This window comes from Pongo pygmaeus, chromosome 2, assembly GCF_028885625.2.
Source record: "Pongo pygmaeus isolate AG05252 chromosome 2, NHGRI_mPonPyg2-v2.0_pri, whole genome shotgun sequence".
Classification (NCBI taxonomy): Eukaryota; Metazoa; Chordata; class Mammalia; order Primates; family Hominidae; genus Pongo; species Pongo pygmaeus.
In genome coordinates, this window is record NC_085930.1 from 167,205,409 (window position 1) to 167,230,158 (window position 24,750).

General features: G+C 34.6%; 1 protein-coding gene and 1 pseudogene across 12 annotated transcripts in view; one reads left to right on the forward strand and one right to left on the reverse strand.

Moving 5' to 3' along the window:
• Positions 1–24,750, forward strand: part of RSRC1 (arginine and serine rich coiled-coil 1) — a 431,570-nt gene that overhangs the window by 168,922 nt on the left and 237,898 nt on the right. The gene's annotated exons all lie outside the window — the stretch shown is intronic.
• LOC129033609 (large ribosomal subunit protein eL15-like) lies at positions 9,211–9,914 on the reverse strand (annotated as a pseudogene).

Genomic DNA, 24,750 nt, shown 5'->3' on the forward strand with positions numbered 1-24,750 from the left:
CTTGGCAGTTCTTGGGTGTAGTTTATACTTTTTATCATTATATTTTAATTTTTTTATTGGTTTTAAAGCTATATCACCTTGTTTTGTCTTTAGTTGTTCCTCTATAAATTACACCTTAAACTTAACTTGTTAAAATGCATCTTTAGTTTATTCCATTCTACTTTAACTTATCCCATTATATTTATCCTAAGCAAAGGTGTCTTCATTTCACCTTCTTGATTTTCCCCCTCCTTTTGATACAGGGTTTCACTCTTGTTACCCAGGCTGGAGTGCAATGGTATGATCTCGGCTCACTGCAGCCTCCGCTTCCTGGGCTCAAATGATTCTCCTGCCTCAGCGTCCTGAGTAGCTGAGACTACAGGAACACATCACTGTACCCAGCTAATTTTTGTATTTTTTGTAGAGACAGTGTTTCGCTATGTTGCACAGGCTGGTCTCAAACTCCTGAGCTCAAGTGATCCATCTGCCTTAGCCTCCCAAAGTACTGGGATTACAGACATGAGACAGCATGCCTGGCCTATTTCACCTTCAGTTTTGAATGGTAGATTTTACTATCATTCAAATATGTATGTATTCTTGATTGACAATTTCTTTCTTTCCTCATCACTTTGAATTGGTTGTTCCAATGTCTTCTGGCTTTCATAGTTTCTGAGGAAAAGTTAGCTGTAATCTTATAATTGTTCCAGTATATACTGCATCTTTGTTCTCTGGCCTCTTTCCAGGTTTTCTTTTTATCTTTGGCTTTCAGAAGTTAGACTATCATGGGTGAGAGTGATTTTTGTTCATGTTTAGCCAAACTGAAAAGCTCACTTTTCAGTGAGCTTTTTGTCTGTGTAAATAAGTGTTTTCCCCCAAATTTGAGAACTTTTATGCTGTTATTTCTTCAGATATTCTGTTTGTTCATTTGTTATTTTTCTCTTGGTGGACCTTGCACATATGTTGGACCACTTGCTATTGTCCTACAGATCTCTTGAGGTCCTCTTCATTTAAGAAGTTTTTTTTCTTGTACTCCAAATTGAGTAACTTATGGTGGTCTTTCTTTAAGTTCACTGATTTTTTTTTTCTGTTTTCTTTCTTGAGCCCATTTCATGAATTTTTTAATATTTTGCTTTTACCTTTAGAATTTTCTTTTTGAAAAAATATAGTTTCCATATCTCTGATGAGATTTCCCATCCATTCATTGACACTATTTTTCCTTCAATATTTAAACAATTTATAATAGCTGCCAATAAATATTTATGTGATAAAACTAATATCTGGTTCACTAATAGTTTTGATTTACTCTTTTCTTATGCTGTTTATTTCCATGTCTATTTTTTTGTTTTTTTGGCTTAAAAAACGTTATAGCCACTCTGGATTCAGCTGTGTTTTCCTGGGGATTATTGTTTTGTTTTATTTTTGTACTTTTCTCACCTGAAACTATAAAGACCCTCTTCCTTCCTGTAGGTACTGTCTAATATTTCTGCACTGTTAGGGCTTCCTATTGTTATATTTTTAGACTGGCTCTGTGGCATAGTCTTTTCTGTTTCTATGTAATTTTATTGTCAGCTAAGAATTTAAGTAGAGATAGAGCTCACTCTGTCTGTTTTGCTTCTGTGGTTGATTGCTTCATTTTCATCTGCTCTGCCAGCTTTACAATGTGTCCTCAGATACTTCAAATTCATTCTTCTTCACCTTTCTACCACCAGAGATGCACATATTTGGTTAATACACTGAATTTAAAAAAGCATCAAAGGTGTATTTCTCTCTAATCTCTGGCTTTTTCGCTGGATTCCCTGAAAATTTCCCCTGAGTATGTGTAGTTTAGCTGTTAGTCAAGGGTTTTGACATAATTTGTATTCAGATTTGGATCATACTGTTTCTGTGGTTCTCTTCCTGCCTGCATTTCCATTTTACATTTTTTCTGTTTTTTTAGCCCTGAACTTTGATTCTGGAACCTTGAACCCAAAGGCTGGGGTTTTCTACTATTGTGTTTCTGCAGCCATAGCCATAGGAGTGCCCCAACACCAGAAAATAATAAAACAATAAACATAACAGTAACTCTTCACTTCCAGGTGAGATTTTTGTGATTAGACTATTTGTGGCGGCTTTTTGGATTCTGTTTGGTGTCCATAAATACATTTTTTACCACGTTACTTAGTTATTATAATTGTTTTCTGTCAGCAGTTTTGTTCTGCCACTCCTTCACTATTAGTCTTAATTTTAATTTTAAGTTACATTAAAACAAAACCTTTAAAGATACTGTGACTTGAGATAATTTTTATACTAAAGTTTAAATTTATATCTGTATTGCAGATCATTTATAAATGCATAGAATTCTTGAACACTTTTATTAATCATAGTAGACTTTCTCTGTTATCTTAAACATTGAAAATATATTATTTGAGGTATTTACCTTTCATTGAAAATACATAATTATATGAGACTGTCATCTCCCCATAACCAGTTTGAAAAAGGTTATAACCTTAAAGTTTTGCTACCTGAGTAGGCAGCAAATAAAGGATATTGTTTTGATTTTTATTTCTTAAATATTACCATTAAGGTTGAGAATCTTTTTACAGAGTAATAGATCATTTATTTTTTTCTTGCTGAATTGCCAGTTAATTTCCAGTTTTAATTATTCTGTTATGTTGTTCACCTTTTTAAATACTACTTTGGTTTTTAGGACCTCTTTATGAATATGGGCATTCATTTCAGATATGTTTAAAGTATCCAAGTATGTGCCTAAATGATATTTACAAAATTATTTCGTTTGTTTACTTCACTTAAATTTTTGTGGTAAGCCTAATGTTAGTTTATGGTGTGTGATATATGAGAATCTTCTTGAAGTTTTACCATATTCTCAAATTTTGAAGGCATTTTAAATATTTCATTCCTACATGCTAATTAAGTTTATCTCCCTTCTACCTTACTCATTTGATGATGAAGTTTATTTTCCCCACCACCATGCTTTTAGTATTTTCACAAAACAGATTTCTCTTTTTTTTTTTTTTTGAGTAAGAGTCTCGCTCTGTCACCAGGCTGAAGTGCAGTGGCATGATCTCGGCTTACTGCAACCTCTGCCTCCCGGGTTGAAGTGATTCTGCTGCCTCAGCCTCCCGAGTAGCTGGGACTTCAGGCATGTGCCACCACACCCAGCTAATTTTTGTATTTTTAGTAGAGACGGGATTTCACCATGTTGGCCAGGATGGTCTTGATCTCTTGACCTCGTGATCTGCCTGCCTTGGCCTCCCAAAGTGCTGGGATTATAGGTGCCTGGCCCAGAAAACAGATTTCCTATTTTACCTGTTCTTAAGGAGTTATTCCGTTTTTTTGTTTCTTTTGATATCTTGAAGATATCAGAACAAGAACAACAAGAAAACATTTCTTGGCTTCTAATGTAATTTATGAAGAACTTCTTTTAACTGAAGAAATTGAAAGCAAATATTCACTTTGTTAGTAGATATCCCTGTAAGTTAGAAGCTGTATCTCTGTAGACAGAAGATTTTGTTTCCTGGTATCAGTGTGAGTAGTGGATAGGAGCAACTGCATACATAATTCAAGACACCAGGTTGCTTGTTGGAACCTGCTTGTGATTCTCGGTAAAGCTTTTGTCCAAGGCTTGTGCTGTTCCTCAAACACTCTCCATTGCTGTTCCAATGGTTGATGTGTAGGAGATCCATCATACTCCCTGCTGCCTTTGCTGCTGTGTTTGCTTAAAGCTAACCCCAGGGATCTAATAAGGGAAGGAGGCTGCAGCAGGGCAGCTTTAAGCCGAAAGATCAAACATTTCTACCTCTCGAGTTAACCATGATCTTGGAACCCAACAAAAGGATAGGGTACCCCAATGATAGGGTGACTTTAGTGTCCTCACCCTGTATGGGGACTGATTCACAATACTAAGCTCTAATGGAATTGTGCTGTGCCAGTAGCTTTGTGTTTGTAGGGTTCTTTAGGAATTTGTAATGTCACAGATTGGTTTTACACATTGTAGTCAGGTATTTCAATTGTAATTTATTGAGCATACCATAATACACTCACTGTTTACTTGGTGTGTTAACATGTCTGGTACTAAGGGTTTAAAATTTGGAATAATAAGGTTTCCTTAACATTATTGTCATTTTATAATATCATGCAAGCTTTTTGAAAAGTTAATAGATTTAAGCATAGGCATTTATGTTTTAAGTTTCCTGGTTTTCTGCTATAGCTTAAATTTTATAAGGACTTTAACATATACAGATTCATTATAATTTATTCACAATGACAAAGTTTAGATTACTAATCTAAAATTTAAATATTAGTGATCAAGTCTATCTGATACTGTAAAACTTTCTGAATTATTTTCCTATAGATTTTCTTCTCCATCTTTTTACAATTTATTTTAAGAATAGGGATAATTTTTACCTTTTAGAGGATAAATGGTTAGTCATACTGGAACTTGAAAGAATTGGGTGAACTTAGGCTGCTTCAGAAAGACTTCTCCCTTTTATAAAACGATTATCCCCATGTCATATTGAATTCATGAAATCATCTGAATTTTAAAATTTAAGTGTGTAGCCTTTGTAGTCATAAACATGAATGTTCTAACTTCTTAAAGCTTTTGGATACAAAATACACTCATTTTTTTGAAGTAATGATTTTAGAAGGACTTTAAGTCCTTCATAAGACATTTGTACTGTGAGTTTTAAAAATCCACGTTTTCCTCTAATAAGGGATTATAAAAGGATTAAAAGTCTTGGCTGGAGATTATGATTTACATAGGCAATATATAGCAATATTATTTCCTGAATTGAGGGAGTAGGTGGGGAAAGATTAATTGTTGTTATTGTTAAATAGACTTGAATAATAAGTTGTGATTCATATACAGATGGTTCTTATAAATTTACACCGATGTTGGATGGATTTGATGGATGTAGGCCTGCATGAGCAGTCAGAGTAGAGATTTTAATATTCTTTTACTCTCATAGACTATAGTTTAAAGATGGCCTAATTGTCTATTACTAGTAGATGCGTTTAAGTCTTTGCACTCTATATTTTTTTGTATGAAGCAAAAATATATATTTTTTTAATATATAGTTTCAATATTTTTGCAAAAATAATTATATAGCTATCTTACCTACATTTGTTTGTAAAATTAAGTTACATCATGGAATAGTAAAAACTTTTATAATGCTTTTTGATAAATGCATTATAAAGATAACATCAAGCTAAAATTCATTTTCATTGAACTAGGAATAATTTGGAAAGGTATTTTAACCTTTTTAGGTGTACAAGTCATTATGAACACAACAAGAATTAAATATGAAATTTTAAGCACCTGCATTTCACCCAGAATATAGGTGAGTAATCTAAGAAAGTGACATGAGTTACCATGAGATAAGGAGGAGATCAGTTAATATTAGTCTTTTGAGTATAATAGCATTGTATTTGCATAGAGTCATTTTAATAATTTTTGTTTAACGTGCATTGATAATTTAAAACATGAAACTGCTTTTGCACTTTTCTCATATGCCAATTTGTTTTTTTTTTTTTTCCAACGGATTAAGGGCCTAAAGGAATAGAGGAAGTGAATGGACACTGATGTTTCAAAATATCTCATTTTGCCTAAAAGCAAGTACCGGCAGATAAATGCCCATAAAGGGATTTCTTTCTTAAGCCCCGTGGATTTTTTCCCCGCACAACTTTTTGTGTGAGTTAGAAATGAAAACCATTCATCTAGTGCCCCAAAGAACGGCCTTATTGAATGGAATAACAGTGTAATGTACCATTGAAGGCAGGATTGAAAGTGATTATCTTGTTAACTCTTGACAGTTACCGCCAGCTTGAAATGGAACCGGCAGGCTTGATTTGCAAATGAATTAGAGCTTTTTCATTTTGTGCCAGGATCATCTTTTTATATTCTGATATGACAGATGCTATGTTCCAGGCTTTTGTTTTTCTTCCGATTTATACTTGCAAATAAAAAACAAAAGATTATTATAGTCATTTTATTTGCATCTTTTCTTTTGGAGTTTATTCTTTGTGCAGAAGTTTTTAATCTTATGTTTTTCAAAAAAATTTTTAATACTAGTATTGTTTTTTCCAGAATTAAATTTGATTAATTTAAGTATAGCAGTAACTGGGGGAAAAGGAAGATTATATGGGCTTTCAAGAAATAGAAAATAGTTGCAAACAGAATATTGTAGTTAGTAAAAACTGAAACTTTTGGCTAAATTTAATAGCTTTTATTTCCCTTGATAACTATTGATGTAAATTCAAACTCTGGAGATGTTTGAAGAACAGTACAAGAAACTCCCATATGCCCTTTACATAGATTTATCAGTTATTTACATTTTCTACCCATTTATTTTATTATCCTGTCCTCCCTCTCCTCCTCCACTGTTTATAAATGTATTTTTTCTGAACTAAAGGAGAATATATTGGAAACATTGTTCCCCTTTACTAAAAAATGGTGTATATAAGAATAAAGGCGTTGTCTTATATAACTATGAGTACTAGCTTTTGAGAGGTTAAAAAAAAGAACCTGTTTTTGTGTTTTTATCTTCTGATATTAGTGGAAATTAATTTGCAGGTTTTAATCCCCTCTGTCATAATGCTTCTGTTTATATTCAGGAATCATCTCAATGATGTATGGCAATTTCAATGCATTGTTACTGTATAACTTATAAACCTGGAACTTTGTTTTATTAGTTCAGATAGTTTTTATTATTGGAGGGTTAATATAGTTAAAATTTGTGTATTCCATTTAGTATTAAATGTTCAAGGTAGTAAACATACCTGGCCCTAGTCTAAGTCATACACATTTTCCATTCATAAAGGTCTTTACACATACATATACACACACAGATTCATCTTCTTGTGGAAATAAGCTAAATATCTTTTATTTGTTATTTATGGATTCAAAATGTAAGGTTCTGTAAGTCTATTTTCTTTTTTCTTTGTAAACAGTCATATTTTCTTCTGTTGTATAAATTTTAATAAAATATGGAACTCACGGATGAATTATCCCCCATTCTACCACAGTGTCTTTTCAGTATGAATGTTAGCACTGAGGCCTATTTCCTGTAATACGAAGTCTAGCCATTCAGAACATGTATTATATTGATATGATATATTGAGAACCTTTATGAAAATGTCAGTGTGTTTATAAGGTCTGATTAATTGGATTGGTAAGCATCCCCATACTAAATAAGTATTACCCTAAGTCTACTTTCTTTGAGTTAAAACATGGTAATAATCTTGGAGGGAAAATATGTAGAACCAGTTGAGAAGCAAACAGGGACATTTCTTAATATTCAATCTTTGGATTCCATTCATTCTCTCTCCCTCTGTCTTTCTCTCACTCTTAACTCTCGCTCTCTCAGGCTCTCTTTCTCATGGTAGTTGCTTGAGTCATGTTTGCCAACTGTATCTTTGTGAAATGTATAGTTGTTGTTTTTACAGTGTAACACTACACAGATTTAAGTGTTAAAAATTTTATCATAAACATGGTAATGACCCTATAAAATAACTTAAAATTGAAACATTCAGAGTGCTTCCTCAGTGTTGCCCATTTGGAAACTGAAGCCATTTGGCATTGTTTATGTATTTTAAGAATTCTGTTTATGTATTCTTTAATAGATAAAGAGTATCCATATAATGAGATTTAAACAGTGCTTTTAATGTTTAGAAATAGGAATTTTAGGGGTATGCTGAAGTGCTGAGAACATGTTTGGGATTTCATATAACCTGTCCTATAAAAGTTCAATGCCTGTAAAACTGATTATTCAACATTATGCTAAATTATCTTTAATTAATGAAGAAAAAGCCATTTTTCTCCAGTGTACTGGAATGTTTCTTTCTGATTTTGCCAAGGTTAGTCTTTTTTTTTTTTTTTTTTTTTTGGTTTAATAGACATTTATTCCTTTAGTTGAGCAACCTCTACACAATCAAAATGTATGACTTAAGATCTTTTCTTTTTTTGAGAAGAAATTTAGGTCTCAAGAACTTTTATGAACTTGCTATGAGTACTTTCTGGAAATCAATTAACTAAGCCTTTTGAAACCCCTAGAGAAGATAGGAGAAAATTGATTCAGAGAAGCAAGCATTTAAATTAAGTCAGCAAAGTCAGAATTTAGAATTGGACAATTCTTTGTCTACATTTCCTTTACACTGTGGAAATTCAGAGCGTAAATTCACCCTGGAAAACAGTAGCCTAGTCTCCTGGAAGACGTGATGGAAACAGAAATGCAGTGTGGTGGCATACTTTCACTGAAAGTGAACGCACAAGTGATGGCCCAACTTTGTGGAATGGTGGTAAGGATTTTTAGGGTAGTTTGGCCAGGAACAAGAGAAATAACTGCAGAAAACACATATGGTTGGAAACCATGCACGTGGATGACTTTTTCTGTAGCCTATGGGAATACACACAGTGGGTAACCCAAGATGTTTTTAAAACTGAACAGACTAAGAATGATGTACTTACAGTCAACTACTCCCCACCCCCCCGCAATGTGACTGAAGGGTTTCATAATGATCACAAATTAGTGTTATTGTTACGTATTTTAAGGTTGACTTCTAAGCTCACACTTCAAAGGTGTTTATCTAAGGGCCACTGGCTCACCAGCTTCCCACCCTAGCATATTGATTGCTAGCTTACCAACCTTAAGGCTAATAATTTTATCTAACATTCAATTTCAAAACGTACCAGTGTTAATACCACTACCACTAGCCATTGAATGCCATGAAGCCATGGCACTGAACCAGGAGCTTTCACCTTTTATGTGAACTTAAAATGGTACTGTGGAGACAGAGGCAGTTTTCCTCAGGCTAACCCAGATTTGTCCCCGTAATTTTCTAAATATAATCATGACATAGTTAAGATGTCCTCCTCCCACCCTACAATTTTTAAAGCAAAGCCCAATTTAAAAAGTCTGTACCTGCCAAACTGAAAAACCCAGCTACTTGAAAGTAAACCAGCAGAGCATTGCCATCACCCCAATAAAGCTGCAGATTTCATCACATGCACCAGACAAATCTACAGAGCTAGTTTCAGTACTCCTCTTTTAAAGAATTTATTTTAAACCTATTATACTACACAGTATGTTTTATACACTGACATATAACTCCCTAATAAGATAAAGCAAAGACAAAAAAGTTTATCTTATTAGAAACAAGATACACCATCACTTATTTTCTTCAAACATTATTGCACTTTAACTTTCTTAGTTTGATATTCATGAAATAATCTGCAGACTAGTTTTAACAGACAAATAACACCTGTAAGCAGACATGACTGCCCTAAATAGTTTATTAGGTATGAATTTTACAAACTTTACCTATATTAGTGGTAACGGTGGAGCTGGAGAGTATTGCGCCTTCTCCAAGCTGCCTGGCGAGAACCACTAATCGTGTGGTGGAACTTATGGCCCTTTCAAAGGCCACGGCTCTTTTGGCCTGCAGATGTGAGCCCACACATTTCCCTGTGCTTGTGGACTGGTTCGGTGATCCATGGGTGTCAGGATTTCTTCTGATAGTTTTATGGAATGGATCAATGAGGATAGCCTCAAAAAATGTCTATGTGGAATCTTCACCAACCCAGTAAGAATTCAGGACTCTTACAGCCCCACAGTGGCGTCCAGCTCACTCCTCTGCAACGGACTGACGCTGTGAGCAAACTTTAGCTGGTTAACACCATGATGGACAGGCTTGCCATATGTTGCACCCTTAGGAACTGGGCGTTTTCGGCCACCATGGCGAATATGAATCTTATATGTAACGTAACTTTTCTTGGCCTTGTAGCCCAATCTGCGCAATTTATCAGGCTGGATGGGGTGGGGAGCCCTGTGGAGAGCAGAGAGCTGGCGGTACTGCCAGCAGCAGACCCTCAGAAGAAAGCGCATGATGACATCAGACTGCTTTCTCCATAGCTCCTGGATGTACTTGTATGCACCCATCTTGGCTTACTTGATGGGTGCCGCCAGACAGAAAGGCGCCAAGGTTAGCCTTTAGATAGAATAATTAACATTTGTCTTTTTTCATGTTACCCCTCTTTTCTCAAACTCTCAGTTTGTAAAGAGTTGAATTGATATTGTGGAAGACAAAATTTGTCTCCTTTAGTATTTGTCTTATTGGTCCTATACGTTAGTTTATTTTTTTAAATAATCATTTTCTTTAGTTTTTCGACCAATATTTTTATTACCTAAAATTAATACAATATTACCTTTTTTGATAGCAGACTAAAAGCAGATGGAAGAAGTTGATGATGTTCTCAACTTTTAGATTTAGCTCTCCTTTGTATTTTGTTGCGTGTTATTTCTTAACTTATATCTGTCATTTGGATTTTGAAATGCTATCAATATTTATCTTAGTGATTGTCATGCAAATATAAAAATGAGAAGACTACAACACATCTCTTTTTGCCTCTGGCTTCCTATCTCCCCATTTACTAAAGTCAAAATAACCTCATATGGATATATAGTTTGAACACAATTAGAATTTAAATGATTTAGACCAGAGATCAGTAAACTTTTTCAGCAAAGGGCTAAACAGTATATATATATTTAGGTTTTGTGGGCTAAGAGGCAAAATTGAAGGTATCCTGTAAACATAAATCTATAACAAGAGAGAAAATATATGTCCACAGTTTTTGGACAAAATTCAAAGTATAATAATAATTATTGAGCACAATTTTTTGTAATTAAAATGCATGAATTTAAAAAATGGAATTCCTTTTGGGGAGCTAGCACTTTACTTGATTAGGGTTCTAAATTAATGTTCCTTGTTATCAGAATTGATTACAAGCATTTATCTTTTAATGCTGATCTGTAATGAGATTTTAAACATTTCATCTTTGAAAATGTCTTCACACAGATAGGTATTGCCAAATTTGATTGTAATCTATGATCATGTTCATTGCTTGAAAGGCATTTATAAAATTCTGTTAGATTCTTTTCTTGATTTTTGTCTTTTAGTTATTATTTTGCAGATTAATCACTTCCAGTTGAAGTAGAAGCTCCTCAATTGTGCAGTTAAGTGGATTTGTGAATATGGAAATTTTCTTTGCACTTGCATTAAGGGCAGAAAAATACTGCTGGAACTGTAATTTGAGATCAAAAAACATACTCCTTGAAATGTGTGTTGGAATGAATATCTTCTTTTAACTTTGACAGCATGGGAAGTATATAAAGCAGTTTGACATTACTTTTTGATTCAAGCAACATCAGTTGTTACCGAAATGCCTTTACTGTTGGATGAATTTTGCATATAAGCACATTTTGCCTTGTAATTTTAGGTTGAGCTCATTAAAATTTATTTTTATTTATTTATTTTTTGTTTTAGAGACAGCGTCTCACTCTGTGGCCAGGCTTACATGCTGTGGCAGGATCATGGCTCACTGCAGCCTTTGGAACTCTTGGACTGAAGCAGTCCTCTCACTAAGCCCCCACCTAGTAGTTGGGATTATAGGCATGAGCCCCTGTGCCCAGCTAAGGAGCATTTTTATGTCTACTGCTGAAGCTAAAAGTGGTTTAGGATAAAAGTGGTTGAGGGGGTTCTTCTCAGTCAGAAAAATTTCAGTATTGATCCCTAATGTGAAACATCACAATTAGACTTTACCACTGTTAAGACATCAAACTGCTGCCATGTGTTGGAATAATCAGGATATTCAGCATCTGTATCTGTCAAAAAGATCATACAACCAACAATGGACAAGTCCACAAGAGCAAGTGAGCTTCACTGTCGACACTTCTGGTTGAATACCACATTTTACCTTCAGATATTTTTACAAAGTATTTGCTGGTGAATAATGCAGTGAATAAGTGTAGGCCTTAAATTTTCACAGACTTACATTTTCACAAGCTTTGTAGATTTGTCCAACAAAGCTGCTTTCTGCTCTCTATTGTTAACTACCATGATATGTAGCACATCTTAGCAGATTCCACGTCAGGTTGTACTGAATGAGTGTTTTCTCAATTTTGTTGAAAATATTCTCATGTTCTACACATAATTTTCATGGAGGCTAATTCTTAAGTCATTCCACACTCAGCATTGACTCCTCAAATAAACAACTGAGCATTATCTCTGACATCTGTGGACTCATGAAGAGCCAAGCAAAACCACTTGGACTCATTTGCCTTATCTCTTCACTGGACATGTTGATGATATTCCCTGTGTCTTCAACAGTTTGAACAACTGTTCTTGCTGAAAGTCTAATAGTTTTAAGCAAGTTTATTTTCCCTGGACACATTTCTTTGACTGCAGTCAAACACTAATTAAGTCATCTTTGGTAAATGGCTTTCATTGATTGGTTGACAAATACACCACTCAGAAACTCATTTTTATTTTTTTATTTTTGTGAAATTCTGCTGTGATGAGATATTCCATTTTAAATGTTCTATTTTTTTGGACTGTTGCTTTCCTGTGAGTTGGAAATACTGTAAAGAGTGTTCAGTCAAGTATATACTATTTTTAAAAATCAACACATATGCTATTTTTCCAGCACAGCTGTAGTGCCATTGTATAATAAGCACAATGAATTGCCATTTAATTTGATAAAATAGTCCACACTTCACTGCGCCTTAAAAATGACAGTTGAAGGCTCCTTTTCTATTCTTTTGTCATTTTGATATGATTCTTATACACTGGTATTAAAAATTAAATGTCACATTATGGCAATTCATAAGGCTCTTGAAACTGCGTTTAGTTATGCTATGTTACTGTGATTTTTTTTGTGCCCTGAGCAGCAGTGCAAACTAATGAGAGTGCCATGCATGATTTCTGTTGCAACTCCTCAGCTATTGTTAATCGCATTAAAGCAGCCATAGAAATACATAAAAGAATGAGTGTGGCTGTTTCCCAACAAAACTTCATATAGTGACACTAAAATATCAATTTCAGTAATTTTCATGTGTCACGAAATGTTGTTCTTTTGATTTTTTACCAGACATTTAAGAATGTAAAAACTGTTTTAACTCATGTGCTGTACAAAAACAGGAAATAGGCTGGATTTGGCCTATGGGCTGTAGTTTGCTGATCCCTGATTTGTACTTTCGGCTTAATAGAATAAGCTAGCGCACTTTTAAATTCTCCATTGGCCTTTAAGTATTACTAATAAAAATTAGGTGAAAACTATCCATAAATTGAATATGTTATTTTTTATTTTATGCAGGCAGATATAAAACCATTTATTGTGAGAAAGTAATTCCTAGAAGAATCTTCATTTGTACTGTCACTTTATGTGAACTAGAATAAAACAAAAGTCTTTCTTATATGCAGTGGTATTTCAAGCCTCTAGGACTTCCCCCATGCCACTTCCTCTTTTCTAGATGTAAGTTGTGCTTACTGAGCTTAGATTCTATTAGGAAAGATTGCAAGTAAATAAATAAACATAGATTATGTGGGACTATTGGGTAGCTTATGTAATCAGTGGGAACTCTGGGAAACCAGGTTGTGAAAATTGACAGGAAAAGAAGACTGGTCAGCTGGTGTTACTGCCTGTGTATACCATGGTATCAGTATAGATAGTATGCAGGCACTGACCACCCCTGCTTCTGACATTGCTGCCACTGGACTTAAGCGCTGTTGCCACTATCACCGAGAATAATCTTTTTATTCTTGTCTTTCATCAACTCTTTATTCAAATTTCCTAGTATAATTCATGTCATCCTATATTTGGAATACTTTGGATTCAAAGCTCACCGAATTTGGAATGGTATTCAGATTCTGGGTAGCTTAAAAAGCATAACAAATACACCCAAGAAGAAGGCTGTAGCGAGCAAGCATGACAGTGGAATAAAATGAGAGAAGAATTCCTTGAGCAATTCTTGTTTTCCTTTGATTCTATCTTATAGGTCCCTGTATTAACTTCTGAAATATTTTTCATATCACATATTTACGAATTAATTAAACTATTGGTAACTAATGATTAGGTACTAATTATATATTTGTGCGATGGTTTTTATACCTGTCTTTAAGCTCCACATCACCTAGTCTATGTTGTTCATAATTGTATCCATAATACCTATCACAGAATCTGGCCCAGAGATAGTGATCAGTAATAGTTGTTGAATGAATAAATAATGTTTATGTGTGTGTGTGGTGGGGGGCAAATCATGATGGCTCCAGTGAAAAGGAATTGAAGGGTTTTGAGCTCAAAAATGAAGTGATTCCTTTTTTTTTTTTGAGACGGAGTCTTGCTCTGTTTCCCAGGCTGGAGTGCAGTGGCGTAATCTCAGCTCACTGCAACCTCTGCCTCCTGGATTCAAGCAATTCTCCTGCCTCAGCCTCCTGAGTAACTGGGACTACAGGTGCATGCCACCATGCCCTGCCAATTTTTTGTATTTTAGTAGAGACGGGGTTTCACCCTTTTGCCCAGGCTGGTCGCGAACTCCTGAGCTCAGGCAATCCATCCACCTTGGCCTCCCAAAGTGCTGGGATTACAGGCGTGAGGCCCGAAGTGATTCATTTTTATAAGATTAGACTGGTTGTTTTGCGATAGGTGGATGAGAGTGAAATAACGGCGGAAGTGGTTAAAATAGCTATGACAGAATTAAGAAAGACTAGGTTGGAGGTCATGGCAATTGAATTAGGATGGTGGCAGTTGATATAAATATAGATAGTTTTTGTGATTACTTAAGAGGTAGAATCAGTAGGACTAACTGATAGATTGTATTTGTAGGGGGAAAGAGAAGAAAGTGAAGTGGTTGATTCCCAGGTTTTTGGCTTGAGCAGAAGGATGAATGATATGATCCTTTTCTGAAATTGGAAATACTGAAAAGGATCAGTTTTGAAGGAGGAACTCAAGAATTTAGTTTTGGATCTATTGAGCATAAGCTTTTTTTTTTTTAGATATCCAAATAGACATGTCAAATAGACAACAGGGTATATGAATCTGGAGCTTATGAATGATATGCATTTTTCGCACATGTACGTATAGGTTGCTATTGATGCTGTGTGTGAGGGTGAGATGGATTAAGAAGAAAGTATAGCACAAGACTAGGGCCCAGGACTGATCTTTGGGGAGCTCTTTACCTTTGGTGGCTGGAGAGAAGAGCATGGAACTACAAGAGACTTGAAGAGCCATTTTTTTGAGAAAATGTAGAAAACCTGAACGATATAATATTATAGAAGACAAGTGAGGAAAGGCTATGAAGTATTGAACATTAGTTCAGCATGGGCTTATCAACATGAATATGAATGTTAGACAGTATCAAATGGTTCTAAGAATTGTATAAAGAGAAAGATGATAAAGTAGACTTTGAATTTGGCAACATGGGGGAACCACTGATGACTTTAGCCAAGAGTAATTTTTGGATGTAGTGGGAGGTAGGAAAGGGGAGATAGAGTATGTGTATAGTTCTCTCTTTCAAAAAGTCGAACTGAAGGGAAGCCTGTGAGTAACATGGTAGCTGAGGAAACTGGTTCCAGGCCAAAATTCTATATGTGACCAATCAGTCATACCCATTGGCAGTTACAGAGTTTTGCCTGGCAGGCCTCATGGAAGAAAGCTGCCCTCCTCATACTGGTACACATACTTGGTACACAGCCAGTGCTTTCCAGTTTTCTGGAGGGAGATGCAGCCATACCCACCTCCCCATCCCCAGCCCTGTCTGTGCTTATCAAAGAGCTTCATGTGGTAACAAAGCAGGTTTACCTAAGCTAATAATTAAGTTGGGAAATGGATATATACATAGAAGCCACATAAAATAATTACTGACAATCAAGTGCCAGACTATCAGGAGTTTTCTATAAGGGCAATGCATTTGACCTTGGTATCCACAGATTTAATATTCTGTCTATTCAAAGTGATGTGGCCTGTTGTATGTGACAATTTGTAACTTTTGTGTGGCATGACTCAAAGCCTATGTTCTGAGAGGATGCTGTGAAGGAGTCACGTAACTTAGCCAATGAGTAAAGCCTACTAACTGCTCAGCACTGTATCTCACAGTGGCTTTGTTTTCTTCTGATGTTAATGTATTGAACAATCCTCATCAAAGGTCTGTGTAGTAATGGTGATGTTGACAATAATTAGTAATATTTGCTAAATGCAGTATGCTGAGCACTTTACATGCATTATTGCATTTTCAACTTGGGACATTTGCAAAGATCTTAGCGCTTACCCATTAAATGTCAGGAAGGACTGTAAGTTTAGAGATTAAGAAATTATTATGAACATAGTCATGGTGGGATTTTAAGTGGTTCTTGTACAATAAATATAAGAATTTGCAGATTTTGAGAAGAAGAGAATATTGTTTTAGGTAGATGAATGGATGAGCAAAATTATGGAGGTGATAATGAACTGGTTTGAGAAGAGTTACATATTGGCAGAAAATTGTTAGCCAGGTAAGGTAGATTATAAAGCAGGCAATGACATGAACTTGGGATTTGAAGACATTGGTGTTAGGGAGAAAGTATTGGAGGACTTTTGGTGATTAGTGATAGGAGCCAAAACTAACATAGAGAAAGTGGGATACATTATTGAAGAGTTCACCATTTCTGTTTGCCTCGTGCATTGCGAACATAACTGTCTTCATTATCTCTATTTCACATTCGCCATCTCTAAATTGAATTCATCTGTAGCTTGGATAATCACATACCAAAATTAGGAAGATTCTATTTGTATTAAATTATGTAGATGGTATAAGGGTGAACAAAAATGTAGACAAGGTTTTTAAAGTGAACACTAGAGGTAAAAGTCATGTACATAAATAATTTATGATTATAGATAACAGGAAAAATGTGAGCTGAATGTAGACCCAGAATAATATACTACTCAATAAAGCTGCTGTGAGGATTTTTAAAAAAATACTTTTTAAATTGGAATAATAATTTTTTTTCATGGAAGACACTTTACAAAACATATAAACAATTAGAATGAACAAAAAAGCACTCATAATCCCACTATCAAATACTGTTTACTTTTTCGTTTATATCTTTTTAGATAAATGCACATGTACCACACTGTACACATGGATGTATAAAACTTACCCTCTTACGTTTTGTAACATGATTTAAAAAAAAAAAACTTACTATAGCACAAGACCATTTCGTGAAAATACGTAACTATGTCACAATTTTTAATGGTGATATCATTTTCTGTTGTATGGTTATATTTTATTTGACAGTTTGCCGTTATTGGGCATTTAGTTCTCAGTTTTTTTGTATTAAATACAATGGAGTGATTAATATTTTGTGAATGTATCATTGGGATAAACTTAGAGAAGCAGACTGTGAGGCAAAGGCTTTATGTGTATTATTGAGAATGTTGATATACGTTCTCCCAATTGCCCTCCAGAAAACCTGTGTTATTTTCTGCTTCCACTGGCAGTGCATTAGGATACCTGATTCTCAGCACCTTTGCCAACAATGGAAACGTTATCATTTGTTTTCACCTTTGCTTGTTTGCTAGGTGAAAAATGGCATTTCCTTTTATTTTATAGATCTTTACTGTGCACTATAAAATCTTCCTAACTGTTTAAATGTGTTAGCTATTTATACAGTATTTGTTTTGTGAATATTGTAAGAATTGAATGAGAATGCAAGTGTAAGTGACCAGGTTCAGCTAGTGTTTATTTTTACTTAAATATTCATCGCTTTGCTGCCTCCTCCCTAATCATGTTTCCAATTAAGGAGTAAAGGAATGTTGTAAAATCTTGTTTTATTCTGAGGTTATTGTTTTTTAGAGTTGACAGTAATAAATTCTCCCTTGACTAAAGTTTGGGAATTGAATTCAGGTTTCTAGCTGAGCGGTATAGTGTGATCTACTGAATCTCTCTGATCCTCATTTATCTCGTCTATGAAATAGGTAAAATAATTACATCTCTTTATGATAAAATCGTAAGTGTTAAATAAGCAGATTATGTAAAGCACTTGTTACAGCGCCTGGCAAACTCTGTTCAGTATTTCCTCACAGGTGCTTGAGAAGGTCAGTTCACTTAGACAAATACTATGAAAATTTAAGTGCTGGGAAGTGCAAAGAGGTCTTTAGGAAATGGCAAATCTTTTGACTTGAGCAAGAATCTTGAATTCTAGGCTGAGGAGTTTGATTCATTAAACAAGGAAAGACTTCATTATTATTTCCTAGCACTATTAGATGCTTACCTGATTAAAATTACACCTTAGTTTTCAGTTTCCTGTTGAGTTAAATAGGAGAACAGAAGTTAAACAGAACAACAGAAGGAAGAGAAAATCATAAAAAGACTTTAATAATTGAAAACTTGGATAATCAATTTCTGAGTTATTCAAACTTTGCTGTTTTCAGGAAAAATATACACATGTTGCACTTTTCACTCTGTCTCCCAGGCTGGAGTGTAGTGTGGCACGATCTCAGCTCACTGCAACCTCTGTCTCCTGGGTTCAAGTGATTCTCCTGCCTCAGCCTTCCGAGTAGCTGGGACTACAGGTGCGTGCCACCACACTCGGCCAATTTTTTGTATTTTTAGTAGAGACGGGGTTTCACTGTGTTAGCCAGGATGGTCTCCATCTCCTGACCTTGTGATCCACCCATCTCAGCCTCCCAAAGTGCTGGGATTACAGGCGGGAGCCACTGCACCTAGCCTTTTCCCTCAGTTTTAATAGCTAAAGACTTAATAGGATATATTTATGACTTTCCATTTGGGTTGTTGACTGTGTTACATATGGGAATATATTGCTTTTATGAAATTACTAGGACATAATTTTATAGTAGAATTTTTGGAAGTAGAAATTGTATTTTAAAATTACATTTAAATTTAGATTATTTATAATTGTAATGTGAATTTAATTGATATTTAAATATTTGTATTTATATAGAAGTAATAGAATGCATGAATTTACTTATGATTGAATAGTAGAGATGAAATATACTAGGTTTATTTCCCCTTATAAAAATTATTTAACCCCAGTTCTGCAAGTGAAATAAACATTACATAAAATCATCAATGATTTTTTAATCTAGTGATTATTCTTTTCTTATACCCCAGTTTTATTTATAAGGATAAATCAGAAAGAACCTAAATGTCCAAAAATAAGGGATAAGTTAGCTTATTGTACATCTGTATGCAGAATAGTATGCAAACATTAAAATATTATATGCAAGTATATTATTGACACCCAGAAGCTATTTACAATATATAGTAGTGAAAAAATTTAAGCTATATAACAAATCAACCATGGTCCCATTTTTATAAGAAAAATAATTGTATTTGTGTGTATTCATAAGAATGTCTGGAGGAAAAAACGAGCACATATTGAAGCTATTATCTTTGGCTAGTGGGATTTCAGGTGACTTTTATTTTTTCTTCATTAGAACCAGATGTGATTTTGAATTTTTCTACAATAAGCATTTATTATTTGCAGGGTCACTTGTAGCCCATATGGCAACTTTGTGCATATTATACAAGATGTCCCTTTTTCCTGTGGATGCATACCAGGATATACTGTTTGGCTGGGGCATATAGCTTTTAGTTTCCACTTGCCCTCTTGATTTTTTTTTGTTTTTTCATAATGAACAACATGCACAACTGTATATGATGGACCTAAAAACTTACATTATAAAAATTATTTTAAATTAATTAAAGTTGTATGACCTTTTAATACATCTTCTCTGGGCAGGGTACTCTCCATACTTGAACACTGCCAGGTCATGCTGGACCTTTGAGCTCACTCTTCCTGCCTCCTCCTTTCTGTGTACTCAGTCTACCCAAATACAATGAATCCTTCAGGATCTAGCTAAAATTACCCTTCTCTTTGAAATCTTTTCCAACCACTCTAACACATCTGATCATTTTTCCTTTTTATGAACTTTCCTTGAACAAGGTCAAGAGCATGGGTTGAAGTGGGGGGTGATGGTGAATAGCTTGCATCTCACCTGCTAACTCCAGACAACTGGCCATGACTCCTTACTAAAATGTGTTGGGTTGCACGTGGCTTCAGTTGGAAAGAGAGTTGTCATTGATTATGAATGTTTGTCCTGCGTGTGGGAAGTACCAGATAGGTAGCATGTATGACATGCCCTTTCCCTGCCTGTATTGGACATTAACTATTTTATATACCATCTTCCCCGGTATCTGTGGGATATTGATTCCAGGACCTACTGCACATACCAAAGTCTATGGATTCTTAAGTCCCTCATGTAAAATGGCATAGTATTTGTCTATAATTTATGTATTATATCTAGATTGCTTATAATACCTAGTACAACTTAAATGTTATGTGAGTGGTTGTTATACTGTATTGTTTAGGGAATAATGTCAAGAATAAAAAATCTGCACATGTTAAATACAGATGCACATTCCCCCCAACCCCCAAATATTTTTGATCTGTGGTTGGTTGACTTCATTGTTGTGGATTCACAGATAGGGAGGACTGACTGTACTAGCCTTGGTTTGACAACACAGTTTTTAACATCTAAGGCATAGATACCATATTTTTTCTTGCTTTTTTTCTGTTGATGATGTTTATGTTGTTATTGTTTTTATTATCCCCTCAGAATTTATCGTGGAGCTAAGGGAGCTCAGCAAATAACATTTCTGTTGTACTTCTTTCACCTTGACATTTCAAGTCTGTTTCTGCTATAATTTCTCTTGTGTCTAAAAGACCTTTTTTATTGGTTCTTTTACATCAGATCTACTGATGACAAAATTTTAGTTTTCCTTTGTTTGCAACTGTTATCTAGAGCATGACTTCAGAAATATTGAAATCTCTTCTCTTTCCCCTGTAGACCCTTTCTGTGAACTCTGTTTACTTGACTGGTTTTAAGTGGCGTAACTGATCCATACCAGCTTAAGTGTTCAGCTTCCCATTGGAATAAGCCAAGTGTGTATCATAAGCCCTTGGCTGTTTTAATATATTTAATTTAAACTTGTCCTGACATAGTGGATGCTCACTAATATTTGTCTATAAAACTAAAGGATCTTAAAAAGAAAACAAAATACTTAAATTTTGTTACTATGGTAGACTTATCTGTGCAAGTGATTTATAAGTTCTAGAGCTTTATTTATTACCGATAACAGTCAGATGAAAAACTACTTGTAAAATGCAAACATCTGAAAACCATCATTCTGAACTATAGTAACATAAGAATATTCATTTAGAGCCACTAATTTGCAAGGTGTTCGCCAATCAAGGGAAAAGTGCTAAGAATTCTAACCAAACCTGAGAAGCAGAAACTGAGAATTTCAGGAAGATCTTTGTAGATCAGAGTACTGACATTAAGCATTTTTTTAAATTCAGTTAAAATACAAAAATAGAAATTATTTTTGCCTGCTTTTCCCAACACCATACCTTCTTGCAAATAGAACATAAAGAATGTGCTTATATCAGGATATCTGTAGTGTTCTATTGGATACTAGCCAAAATTGATCTGTCTATCCATCCATCCATCCATCCATCCATCCATCCATCCATCCAAGATTTGATGTTTGAAAATGAGACTGACTTTCATTTATAGGTATTACAGTTGAAATGGATTTCAAGACAATTAAGAAAGCTGAAACTTATATAAAGATTTTTTTTTATTTTGGAAGTGAAGTGTAGTCAATTGGTCCATTATTAGGCTGTTGTATTGAACCAGTATTTACTGAGTGACTTCTATATTATATGCTGATTATCTTGTTAATCTGTGATTTTGAATGTAAGGTGAGAAAAATTTGAGAAATAGATAACTGAACAAAGACCAGTAGTAAATAGTAGAGCTGAAATTAGAACTCAGCTTTTTTTGTTTTGTTTTGTTTTGAGACGGAGTCTTGCTCTGTCGCACAGGCTGGAGTGCAGTGGCACGATCTTGGCTCACTGCAAGCTCCGCCTCCCGGATTCACGCTATTCTCCTGCCTCAGCCTCCCGAGTAGCTGGGACTACAGGCGCCCGCCACCATGCCCAGCTAATTTTTTGTATTTTTTTTTAGTAGAGATGGGGTTTCACCGTGTTAGCCAGGTTGGTCTCAATCTCCTGACCTCATGATCCACCCACCTTGGCCTCCCAAAGTGCTGGGATTACAGGCGTGAGCTACCACACCTGGCAGAACTCAGCTTTTTCTTAGATTTATATTTTGCCAAACTTTTTATTCATCAATAACATTTGATACATAACAAAATCTAATACATGTAAAAATGTTTTCATTATTGTTTGAGATGGAAAATGTAGATTTGTAATAATGTATGTAGTCAGGCTTTTATAAGCCTTCAGTGACATCATGTAAAAATCCAACTCCTGTAGATTTTGCTTTATGAAAGAAAAAAATACAAAATTAACTATGATCTTAGCTCTTACATCCATAGAAAACTGCAGCATACTAATCTTTTAAAAGTAAATAATATGTTTAGTTCATGACAAAAAAATCTAATGTACATTTTTATGTTGGCCAGGTGCAGTGGCTCACGCCTGTAATTCCAGTTCTTTGGGTGGCTGAGGTGGGAGGACCACTTGAGGCTAGAAGTTCAAGACCAGCTTGCACAACATAGCGAGGCCCTACCTATCTCTACAAAAAATAAGAAAAAAATTAGCTGAGTGTGGTGGCACATGCCTGTGGTCATAGCTACTTGGGAGCCTGAGGATGGAGGGCCACTTGGCCCCAGGAATTAGAGTCTAACTAGATGTTGCTACTGCATTCCAGCCTGGGTGACAGAATGTCTCTTAAAAAAATTATTCTTAATAGTTAACTCCATTTTTCATAATTACTGTGTATGTACACATTTTTACATAGGATAATACATTAGTGATTATAATTATATTTAATCTTTTATTTACCAAGGACTTGTTCAGTGGAATGATACTTTAATGCTACTTCAATTAGTTATGTGATTTATGGTTTATGAGTATTTTATAACTAAACCCTCACTGGAATTTTGGCTTGCTCTTTGAAATGCTTTTGGTTATATTTATTTTGTTAAGTTTCTACTCATCCCCCCAAAAAAGTCACTTTTCTTTTAGATATCTTTTGTTTCTTAAATCTGTTTTTAAGTAATGACTTTTATAAGTAAATCCATAATAGATTTTGGATTGAGATAATAGGGAATGATGAGAAAAATTGTCATTACTTTACTGGGAGAATCAAGTAATTTAAGTTATTTTCCTAAGCTTATATTTTGACAAATGTAGATGCAAAATATTGATAGTAAGGGAAATTGCCATCATCAGAAAGAATAGTATGTTTTCAAAATAAATATCATTATTAAGTGTGGCTCCTTAACCCGATTCCTCTAGACTACTAAAAAACCTGAATATTCATTGGTATGATTGATACTATTCTTCTGTTTTAAGAAAAGGAAAGAAAAGTCAATGACTTTCTGGTAAGACTAGATCTAAAAAATCTTAGTCTTTTTGTTTACAAATTTCTTAAGAGGACATAAGCTTTATTATAGCAATAGTTTTTAGACTTAGAGTATATTTCTTTTGGAAAAATAATGAAATTTGTTTGTAACAAAGGGAAAGTAATACCTACTTTTAATTTTTTTCTTGCCTGCCATGGCATGATTGATACATGGCATCTTCTCACGCCTAAGATTAAAACTATCAGGTGCCACCTGGTTTATTTAGGACAACCTCAGTCTTGTCCCAGTTAGTTTTAAAATGTCTGCTTCATAGATATCGAGCCACTGCATTTCCTGCTTTAGAGCCTTGTGTTATGCCAACATTACTATCTGTGCTGCCTCAACTACAAATTGGATGAACAGCCTGTGACACTTTTTCAATATTATTACATTAAACCAAGTGGATTTTGATTGATAACCTAATATTCAACTAATGCAGAACATCAATCATGGCAAGTATATTAATTATTTAATATTGCAGTCTAATTCAGAAATCGATGTGCTGCATGAGGGGAAGGGAAACTCATGGTTCCCAGAAGATTTAAGACAGGGAATGATTAAAAAAAGACCTGCTGTACTCCTGTGTGTTAGTTCGATACAAATCTTTATTCATTTGCCAATAATCTCTTCCCATTTTCCACTTCAGGACCATTTTATCAGTTTTGAGACCTATAATTGAATTAAGTCTGCTTTCAGCACAGGGCAAAAGGAGTTGCACAAATATTGATGAAGTCATGACAGGGACAACCCAAGAGACAGACCACTAAAGAGGACAGGTTTATACCATTTGTTGTAAGATCCTTCTATCAATGTCTTGGATGTTGCCGCTCTATTTTTTCAAATTCATTAAAACTCTTAGAATCACTTTTAAGACTTTTGTGTTTAAATATCCTCTATCATAATAACATTTCTATCGTTTATTTTTTATCTTCATGTACATTATCCTTCTTACTCTTTCACAGCAACCTTGTGTATTAGGTAAGGCAAGTAAGCCTCACATCATAGGTGGACAATCTGAGATTGAGAAAAGTTGGATTGTTACTCAAGCTCACAGGACTATTTTGTAGTAGTGTTTAAATTTGAGTGTAGGCACTCTGCTTCTAAAACCAGTATTATATGTCATACGGTTTTGTGTTGTATTTATGTACTCATGATACTTTACCTGTGTTGTTTTGAGGTGGTCATTCTTCCTTATCTTTCTGACCAAAGTAAAAGAAAACTGATTTTCATGGAGAACTTGCTTAAACTTAGGTGTCCCAATGTGATATGTGTTAAGCTTTATGTATATGCAAATCTTCCAGATATAAATGAAAACTTCTTGGTTTATCTTTCCCTAGACTAGAATAGACTTAAGTCCCTGACTCTCATATATATGTATATATTACCTAAAATTACCTTCTTTTCATAATATATACATACATACATATGTATACATACATACGTAATACATACATACATATGTATGTATGTATGGGAGTAGGGGACTTAAATGTATTTTGTCATTAAA